Source organism: Megalops cyprinoides, chromosome 4, assembly GCF_013368585.1.
Source record: "Megalops cyprinoides isolate fMegCyp1 chromosome 4, fMegCyp1.pri, whole genome shotgun sequence".
NCBI lineage: Eukaryota > Metazoa > Chordata > Actinopteri > Elopiformes > Megalopidae > Megalops > Megalops cyprinoides.
The window spans coordinates 27,115,649-27,127,135 of record NC_050586.1 but is presented as its reverse complement, the minus strand read 5'-3'; positions in this window follow the sequence as shown (position 1 = coordinate 27,127,135).

Sequence of the window (11,487 nt, the reverse complement as noted above, 5' to 3'; positions counted from 1 at the left end):
CTGCTCTGTTATCTGGGGAGGTAGTACCCCCAACGGCATTTATGTGGCATCATTCCATCACCAAGGAGGCCATGCACATAATCCCGATGACCTCATAAAGATGAATGCACAGTTTGGGCAAATTATGAGATCATGAGAGAGCCCTGTGGGAACAGACTTCAGTCTCACCTGCAGCCAGTTAGGACACAAGTATGCAAAACAGGCTTGTATGTAAATGAGGAGAACATAAGGAGGCCCCTCCCCAGAGGCGGGGCCTAAAACAGCTGTTCAGTCTGCATGTGGCTGGAGCTAGTACAGGGCAGAGGCAACAGGTGATGGAGATGAACTGGCAACCTCCCAAGGGTACAGCAAAGTGGGCAGAGACTGCACATCGCTGCCACAGTTTTAAGTACATACAGCTGGTCTATTTCCATTTCCAAGCCCTGACCTGAAATGAGTGCGTACAGAAACAGATGGAGATATGAACAGCTAAATTGGACTTGGCTCTCCAAACGTTGTATCACCCTGTGTAGGCTTTTAAAGGTCGTTTGACTTCATAGAAAAAATGCTGTTTCTTGATGTTTGACATTTGTATACAAACACACGTGTGCACACACAAGCAGGTCATGCTTTATGCCCAAAATGAAGCTTTTCAGCGCTCTCTGGGATGGTTGCTTGCTTGTTAATGGAGCTCCTGGTGGAACAGGCGTCCTCAGCCAAGCCACCTGGGATGATAATATTGATGCTCGTCTCCCCTTACACATGTGTCATGAAGTCACTCCATTGAACCAGCTGGAGCTTGAATATGCTGCTCATGTCCACATTCTCTTGAACATCACAGTACTATGTGGTCTGGGGTGAGATTGTTCTTTGTAAGAATGCTCTCTCTGTATCTTAGACCTGAGCCTGCATGTACGGCTCATTTCTCATTTTCACCTCTGTGTTCTGGGCAAGAGGATGGTCTCTGTGTTCCTTAGACCTGAGTCTGAGTGTACTGCTTATTCCCGTATTATGTATGACAATGAGCTGTGGTGTGTGCCAAGGAAGAGGATGTCCCCTCTGTACTGTAAATGTAGAAGACTTGGTGGAGGGCTAGGACACAGAGCTGCTGTGATCAGTCAAAGGGGGGGAGGGGGAGCCATTCACCAATTTTGCATTTATCTGTCATGGAGAGGAGTGAATTTGTAAGGCTGGACCAGTGCTTTTTTCCCTGGGAAGAGACACAGGCCCATAAATAAGCAACAAATTAAAGGAGTGAAAATCGATAACAGAACATTAGCCCTTTAATTTGGTATCTTAAAGGGCAGTGGAATCTGTCCCTCTCTCTAAATGTGGTGAGAGATTGGATGCTGGAGTGATTCACAGAGTGGTACATAGGAGAGCAGGACATAAACATAAAGACATAGCCATTAACGCAGTTAACCCTAAGTCTCGGGCGAATAAAACATGCAGCAGATTGAGAAAATGAAGGCTTAAGTAATAATTCTGATGAGATACTTTTATTAGAGGGCTACGTTGCTGCACATAAACATAAACCATAGACCTACAAGAAAAAATAATAAATGACTCAGAAAGGTACGTACAAAAAGGCAGTTTCGGATAAAGCCAACGAAGGAACAAGCTGCTTTTGTTGAGTTGCCATGTGAGGAACAGAAATGAACAACAGCACAAAAAGAAATTTGTAAAAAAAGACATTGCCTTAGATGAGGCAAAAATGGCAAAAAAAAGGTAAGCCCTTAATAGGGGTGTAGACACCTACTAAATATAAAGCATATGTAGTGGCCCTTCACCAGATCTACTATGTTCATTTCAGTATTTTTCAAACACATGAATCACAACAAGATTTATTTTCATCATTTCACAGTATGTCATAACAGCAAGGCAGAAACTGGCACTGGCATAGGCAACATGTCAAATAAATTAAACTAGTGAAACTGTAAATCAGGAAAAGCCAATTAGGAAAATGTATGACAATATTGGCCTCATGTGACTGACAGTTAAAATAAAATCCATGTTACAGAGTCTTAGCAAAATTAAGGAAATGAATACATGTATTATTATGACTGATATTATTGTTATTATTATTTTCATTGTTATTATTATTATTATTAGTAGTAGTAGTAGTAATAGTAGTAGTAGTGGTGGTGTTATTTTTAGTAATAATAATGGTCATATTCATTACACTACTGCTGATGGAGCATTACATTGCTGTGCACCCTACGCTGCTGGAATGGGCAGACATGTTTGTATGCAAAGCAAGAGACGACTCCTAAATCTCTCTCATCTGCTCACTCCTCCAATGTCTGAGGAGACCTTCCTGGCAGAGTGTCATCTGGGATTTCACTGGAGAGGAGTTCTGGCCTAGCAGAGGCCTTGTTCCGAATACAGAGCCGCCTATATTGTCCTGTTACCATGCAGGCCTGTATCAGCGGGATCATATTACCTGTTTTATTTGAGGGATTTCTCTCTCGGAGCACTTCACCTGGATAAGCTCTGTGGGGGCGAACACACCAATTCAGTCAGCTACAGGATGACAGCAAAGGTCAGGGTTTCACTGCCTTCCTGATGTTACGAGTCCATCCCAGGCTTTCTTTATGCTGACCACACAGTCGATGTCATCTTGTGTAGGCATTGGATGAAACAGACATACTAATATATATATATATATATATATATATATATATATATATATATATATATATATATATATATATATATATATACTGTATATATGTCCAAGGGCAAGTATAAGAAACCTTCTCTCCTTCTTTTATCGATCTCTAAGTGAGCAACAATCTTGGTGCTGATTCCAACTTTAAGCCTCAAATCCCCTCTCTTTGACTTCACAGAGAAGCAGCCTGCTAGAAATACCCTCCTCACTGACTCGGTGAGCATCATCTGATTTAGGTTCTGTGATGCAGGCTGGGTCCAGCACTCTTCAGAACCACAGAGGGGAGAGCCACAGAGGCCTGTCAAGGGGCACAATCTCTTAAAATGTTATCAAATGTTGATTTCTGAAAAAAAAGATATTCTGAAAAAAACAATATTTCTGCCCATAATATTGAGTATAACACTGACATTATTCAGAGTACAAAAGCTCAAATATCTTTCCTCAAAATACTTTTTTCCCCCTTTGCAATCATATTTATTCAGCTCTTGCCCCTGTTTGTAGCACATCCTAAAAGCATATCATAGCATATCATAAAAAGTGTGTTGTATCATGACATGGTGAAACGGTTCACTCCTTTTGCGGATGGCAGTACCGTTTTGATTATTTTTGATTTACATTTGTTTTTTTTTAGCTTGCCGCTGTAATGTAGCACAATTTGCTTGCCTGTAAGAGTGTCCGGCTGGACCCCAAAGGCCTGAAAAATTTAAATCAAACTTGGAGTTAGCAGTAGTTTCCACCCCGCTTGAATTACATAGACATTTAATCACTCATTAATTAAGTAAAAACTTCTCGCCCCCGGGATTTCACTGCTACACCAGGGGCTTTTGTGTTTAACCTTTGAAAGCGCCATGTTAATGGCTCTCGATGCGTAATGAGCTGGCATAAAAAGTCTCTAATTACAAATGCATTCCTATTAGTTATTTGTGGTTTTTTTGGTTGTGCTAAAAATAAACATATACACAAAGGTCCAGTAACTTTGTTTGGAGAAAGTTTCTAATAGTTTAAACTTGTATCCTCAAAACTGACAATCAGTATTTAAAAATTAAGATCAGTCGCATCAATAACACATCTCTTTGAGTCTCAGCTGTAATACTGTACAATAACGGTTCTTGTTTCATGCAAGATCTTTTTCTCATTTATATATTTAATTTATTTTACATGTGGAAAAACGCAGAGCTTATAAATATCTTCGGCTGAGACAATGGTCTGGCCCAGCGAGATGTAATTTATAGGGTCTGGTTCCGAAGTCGTAGCCAGCATGCCTGTCTTTAGATATGGAACATCAGCTGTGTTCTCCATTCTTTCAAGGGCATTATGAGGTGATGCATTCACACAGACAACACATTTAGTCTGAGATGAGTATCCATAAAGCTGAACGCAATGAATCACCTTTGAGAATTCGAATAGGTAAAGCTTCGAGATACAGCACAGAAGGTGTATGTAGAATGAATACCTGACCCCCAACCCCCTTCCTAGTCAGCATTTTGCTATGTATTTGTACAGTAAATGAGAACAAGACTTTTTCACTGCGCAACACCTGAAAGAAATATTGTGCGATGCGCATATGTCTTCTATTTATCTTCAAAGCTTTGAGATATACACACACACACTCACAGACACTCTCACACTCATGCACACACTCACACATATGCACACACACATATGTTTGATGTGACTTGTTTTGAGCTGTAAATTTGACTTTGTGACTTTGTGTTTAATTTTCAGTGAATGAGGGATTGTAATGGACTCTACTATCAGCAAAACTGTTAATCATTAAAATAAAAAGGCTAACATGCAGGTAACAAAGGAAAGATATGTGGGTAAATGCAAATTGACACGTGTGTGTGTGTTGTGTGTTGTGTTTTGTGTGTGTGTTGTCTGTTGCAGTTATTTTCAGAGACAGAAGAATGATGCAATTACTATTTACGGTCATACAGATGATTGCTTGCTTCAGCATACAGAATAATCATTATCATCTCTATGCAGTCATTTATATCAGAAATGCATACATATGAGACTGTTCTTGCAAGAGACAGAGGAGGAGGCAAGGCACAGAGATAAACAACGCAGGCAGAACCATGGTTCGGTTGCTTTCTTCCTTCCTGTGTCCTACTCATCAATAAAGAACCCCTACAAACTCATTTCAGCTTTTTAATAGAAACAAATGAGATTTCATGAAGCATTGGAAGGCTGGAAACAGGGAGGGGCCAGTTCCTTTCCTCTCTGCTCCCCACTCATCAATCCACAGCGAGCGGGGAAGAGAACTCGATGTAGCCCTTCTTTCATTCTTATGTACTGCTTATGAATATGCCACATACCCATTGTGAAGATGCGGTCAATGTAAAGCCTTGATTTGTTTAGGACACAGCTTGTAATCTAGCTTTGGGATTTTAAACAATGGTGTTGGGTGACTTACTGAGCTGAGATGCTAAAGGAAGACTGCAAAACAAAGGAAGCTAATCAGAAACATTTTTGCTCACCCTTTAAAAAAATATATCATCAATCAAGTGGCAATGATGATTAAATTTCAAAGGAAGGCCCTTTTCATGTCTTTGCTGTGTGTTTGGATACATTTGTAATTAATGTTCCTGCACATTGTTTGAAACAGGAAGCACAGCGGTTTATTTCTTGAGCCAGGGTTGAGAGATGGTGAGCTGGGGCCGGCCTGCATCTGAGAACTGCACAAAAGATGCTGACAGAGTCACTCACTGGGTCTTTACTTTGCATATTTTGTTTGTCAAGTAATTGGGTCAGAACTGTGCCAGAAGAGCTTCAAAAATAGGCTTGGCAATAGGCGAAAAAACAGCCTTTCAACATTTCAGATGTCTTAATTTAAAATACAATTGATATGCAGGATATCACCCTTTCCTGGATATTACAGAAATAAAGAATTACTGCTGATGTGAAGTTAGTGTGGTAATGAACTTTGTTTTTTCAAACGCCATATGTGCTTCTTGTTAACTGTGAAACTGTTTCTTTACAGAAGACCTCATCGTACAACTAATATGAGTAAACACATGGAATAGTAACATAGAATATGCATAAGAATTAAACAGAAAAGATGTAGAAAATAGGGAAAAACCTGTTCAAATTAGTGGCGGTATAATGAGGTGTAATAAACCCCAGAGTGGGTGGAGGTACCAGGTGTTACTTAAACCAGGTAAAAGGATTTGCTTTCCACAGCAAACACCATGATTGTTTCAGATCAGTCACAGATATCAGAACCAGAGCAAATATCATGTGACTGCTGAAGATTTACCTGACAGGAGATGGGGCCAAGGGGTAATCAGTCCATCAGTCAGATTGAATGAAGGCTGGAGATTATTGAAAGGAGTATTCTTCTGGTTCCATTCTGAATATTTAATGAAGTGGAATAAAATAATCCTGTGTCACATAACTGTCACTTAAAACAGTATTTTGCCACAAGGATTGCTGTGCATTTGCTGGAAAGTTGATAGATTTTGCTGTATTCTTATTTTGTATGTTTACCATTAATTTGAAATATAATGAGTGATGAACAAAATGTAAACTGTGAGAATTATTGTGTCCCAGTGCAGTCATCTCAGTGCTGACATTTATCCATGACATCCACAACAGCAAGCTTACAGTGTGTCACTCTGCACAGTAAAATCTACATTGAGCTTAGTGGATACTCTTAACCAGAGCGGCCTGCATAGTATACAACTCTAACCTTGTTATCCTCTTAAAAGGCTGGATATTTTCTCAGACTATTCAGGTGAAATACCTTGCTCAAGAATGCAATGGCAGTGACCTCCAAAGGGGTCAAACCTGCAACCGTCCTGCTCCTTATCCACTATGAAACCCTGCATGCAGAGTATCTGCTTTTTCATCAATTCACATCACCCAGAGACTCACTGACTGAAAACAGCAACCCTATGAATATGTTTGTAAGGGTCTGAAGAAAGCAATGTTGTGGAACGCTGTTGAAATGTAAAAGTTTTAAGGCTTTCATCTTTACACAAAAGTGTAGCCTATACCACACATGAAAGGGTTAATGTGGCCATCATTATTCCCTCCTAAAATGTGAAATGCAGGAAATAAAGAACAGAATTTTAATTCATGTCTGGAAACGTGTCATTCGTCACACGTGTAGTGGTGCGTGGCGTATACAGAATGAAACAGCTCACATTTTCATGTTGATCCTGGTGTAGCACAGCACGCTGTAATGTTGTCATTGCTCTGTTTTCAATTTGCTTTGCTTTGCTGTATGGCCTTTCACATTGGTGTACAGTATCGCATATCTCTTATTTTTATTATGTTCACTTATAGTTATTCACTGGCCAAAAGAATTTCAAAGCTTTTAGCGTCTGGCGTTTTATTAAATCCATTTTACGTGGCCTTTTACTGGTAAGCACACAAACGTGCCCCCGTCATCCGTCAGTGGTACATGAAATTGCATTCCTCTTATTTTAACTGGTCCCTGCTCCCACCCCCATGACCTTCCCCCACCCAGACTCCCATGGATGAGTTATGTCTAACGTTTAACTAAAAACATGTTTCCGCACCGGCTGGTGAAGTCGTATCAAATTCATTTAAGAGATTGTTTCTCCTGGGGACTTCCCTGGTGGAATATCTGAAATATTTCAGCTCTGTCACGACTAACGATGGCCGACTGCAGCTTGTGTGTGCGCAGAGAACGCTGTTATCTCCCCAGCTGAAACAAGAAGGAGACGTTAACATCCAAAACAATCTCATGGCCAGTTTCTTAAGATAAACATCGCAGACACCGTGTTCTCGGTTTAGGCTTCTCAGAAAGCATCTATGCAGAGCAATGCCCTTCATGCAATGCCGCAAGGAAATGTGATATAAACTCTAATTAAATTTCTTTGAAAAACAACATGCTGTACAGAACATGTCCACCCTCAGTCATTTACCCATAAATACATGGAAATGCGATAGTTATCATAAAACAACATACTGGCCATACTCAGAGCTAGGGCTCTACTGAAATGAAAGAGCCAAGACGTTTGAGTGACACTGTCCTCCTGTTCTACTGATTTAGAAACTATGCTGTGCTCCTTTATGCTTATTTGTTTAAGCTGTATGAACAGCTTTAACAAATTTGAATGTGCCCTATGAATTATGTAGGAATTGACCCAAAACTCCATCTTGCACACACTGAGATATGTATGGTTAATTAGGCAGGTGCATATGCATTTACAGCTTTAAGCAATGGCAAACACTGAATTGGACCTGTACAGACTGAGAAGACCTGAACAGAAAGTATACAAATAGATTAATAGAAATAGAATAAGCAGTATGCAAATAGATTTTTCAATAAAAGGTATTAAAACCATATTAGACATATTAGACCAAGGAACTATAAAGTCTGGGAAGCTAGTCAACAGAAGAACTGATGGAGCCTTTTCAGAGTGGACAGGAAGGCAGAAAATCTCCCTCCTCTAGAGGGTGCCATAACGTGAGGAACAACCCACAGAGATTTAGTCACAGCCAAACACAAATCAAGGGAATAAAATTCAGAGATGTCAGGGCCACTGCAGACCTGTTGAAAGTGTAGATCCCCTCAAATAATATATAAATACCCGCAATAGCGACTGTAATTGTATATTACACAGTATGTAATTGTATTGTAATTGTACTTATCCTTTGTTACATTTGCCAAATTACTGAACAACAATGATAATAATAATAATAATAATAATAATAATAATAATGTTACATCATGAACAGCAAAGCAACCTTGGCTCTGCAAACTGAGACATGAAAAGAACAGCCAGCGATCTCCATCCTCTCATGATATTTTACTACTGTTTCATCTTAGTTGCCCAGCCACCTTCATGTAATGCAACGTATTTGTCATGGTTGTGTGTGTGTGTGTGAGAAGGAGGTAGGGGGAGGGGTGGATGGGTGGTTGTAAAATCTCCAATGAACAGTGAGACCTAGGGGAAATACCCTAAATGACATCCACCAAGCTCACATGCATTTGATAAAGCCTTCCAGGTCTCCATCCACTCGTCCACAGCCTGCTAACCAGCAACAGCTTCATTTTCAGCTGTGTCTTGTTTCAACATCGCCGCGGTAATCACTACCAGCTTCCCAGACTTTGCATCAAAAAAAGCAAGAAAAAAGACAAGAAAGTGATATGGCTTCAATTGTCTATTTGTGTAGCAAAAAAGAGAGCAGTAATAGAATTCTGTTGCAATTAAGGAAAGAATTGCCTTCAGGGATGTATATATATATGTACAAAACTAGAGAGAAACATGATTTTTTTTTGTTGGTACCAGCCCACAGAGCCGAAGTCTAATTGCCAACACTGATTTACATTTTACCTCTAAGTAGATGCTTACCACAAAGAGCCGTTTCAATGTGAAAAAAAAACAAGTTTCCTTGTAAATTAAGTCAAGTTAAAACAAATCTATCTTCTTTCAGCTGACTGCATTGGCAGCTTCTAACGGTCTCCCCTGAGGCACTGCGGCAGGATCTCAAATGGACAGAAATGCATATTTTCCCTCTCAAAGCCACTTGACCGGGGGTTTCTGAAACCACTGCATTTACTCCTGATTGCCAGCCACGTAAAAATTGATTAAAAACAAACCAAATTAAAACCCGGCCACAGCTAAGCCTAATGAATTGACACCGTCTTGCTACTCTTTTTTGACTTTCAAGCACTTCGGCTGGCGAGATCGATGTGTTTCTCTCCCTCTCTCCTCTCTCCCAGCCGCTTTGGGACAAGGGTCAGCTCGGCTACTTGGGAGGTTTCTGTTCGGATTGGGGTCGAGGGGGTTGACCGGGTCAATGGTTCCCCTCTGGCGACTGAAGAGTCCCATCTGCAGGAATGACAAGGCCGCCATTTTACCCTCATCAGAGCACAGAACCCAGTGCTCTTCCCCTCTCTCTCTCCCTCACTGCTGACAGATTGAATGACAGCACAATCCAGACACATAACCTTCAACAAAGTGTGTGTGTGTGTGTGTGTGTGTGTGTGTGTGTGTGTGTGTGTGTGTGTTCTGTAATCACAAAAAGAATAAAAAAACCTGAGTGACCCTCAATGACATACAGTAACCTATTTCTTTTTTTCCAACACCATCATGCGGTATATTTCTAAAAAGAAAAGAACATTTCCAGTCAAGCAGATTTACACCTGCTGTATTTAAACCCATGATAAGATGAGGAGATGAAGAAACAGCATTCCTGATGTCACTATGCTTCTGCTGAATGTTAGTAAAATAATAAGTTATATTTATTATGACCAAACATAATTCCAAAAACATGTCAATTGTTGGAGTATACAAAAACCATAAAAACCATAAAAGCAGTTTTCCCTTTTTTCATGTGAACACCGACCTCAGGGAGGTCATGAATCATTAAAGTGTAACATGGTGCTTGGCATCTCATGTCAAGAGTTGTACTAGTTGTACCAGTGTGACACTATGGTTAGTATGTAGCTGTGTACTATCACTCAGGATAAGAGTGCCTTTCACAAAATGTAATGCAGTGTAATATTAGGGATCTGGGCTTGAAACCTGGAGGCTCAATGTTCCATTTTCAGGTGAGGCCCCTCCATTGTACCTGCTTAACCTGAGGTTCATTTGCAGGAATCCCACTGTGTCCCCAGCTGTTCACCAAACACTGGAGAGGGGTGTCTGCTGACTGAACAAATCACCTTTTCGGTTGTGTGTCTTCCCGAGATCAAAATCTCATTGCAAATGTTACAAAAAATGTAACATTTTACATTACTTTCATTACTTACTTGCAGAGCAGGTTACTTACCTGCAGGGAGTGAAATGGCACCCTGAACAAAGGTTGAGCATTCTCAACCTCTCTGGCATTATTGGTACCCTGGGTGACACACGAACAGCAGTGAGGGAGAGAAATTCCTCTTGATGAGGCTGAAATTGTCTCATTTTCCTTAAAAGACTACTTTTTTCCTGCCTCGTTATAAGAACAACAGCTTGTGCGACTGACCCCTCGAGCGACCTGGTCACTCAGAGTACCGCAAGCAATCCTGCATTATGATCACAACAGTCACAGACGTGAAAACCTCAGGGAGCGTTTGTCCATTTTAACCTGCCTATTAACAAAGTGAAACTCACCAATAGCCATTCGATGGCTGGCAAACTGCCCAGCCCAATGAGAAGGGCAACCATCTAAGAATAACTTCCCAGCTCTGGGTTATATGTCAGCACATTGCCCGCGGATCATTCATAAGAAATAAATCCCCCAAATTGACAGTGGATTAAAGAAAAGGGGGTGGAGTGACTGAGATGCTTTAACCTGCGGGACGGTAGAGTGTGGGCAATTGGAGGTAATTTACTGCGCGTTTCCCAATGACGCGCTGTTGAAACAATAATTGAAATTTATGAACTCGCAGGCAGGACCTGCTAGAAGTTAAGTACACTAATAAGGCCATTTGTTTATGACACGCAGAGGAAGGGAGATGAATTGGAGGGGAGTGCACTAATATCCTGACCACTGAGGAGGCACAGCCAGGGCCTAAACTTTTCTTTCCCCTTGCAATTAAATGACAGACAATTAGGACCACACATAGGCCAAGGCCTGCTGGAGAAATGAGTTAGAGGGTACTTTTGTGGACATCTGAAAGGTGTGTTTTAAAAGGAAGGCCCTCGAAAACCCATTTGAAACGTTTTCTGAAGCCCAGGACCATGCACTAATGCTATTACGCAACACAGAATGCTTTTATGGAAATGCAACACACTCTGTAATGTTGTGCTCGTATTGGGAGGATCTCCTGCATCGTGTGGAAACTAGAAATCATTGCTTGTCCACAGCTGTGCAACCTTTAATGCCTCTATCCAACTTTGCTGCAAGCCCTCATATTTACTCAAAGCAAACCG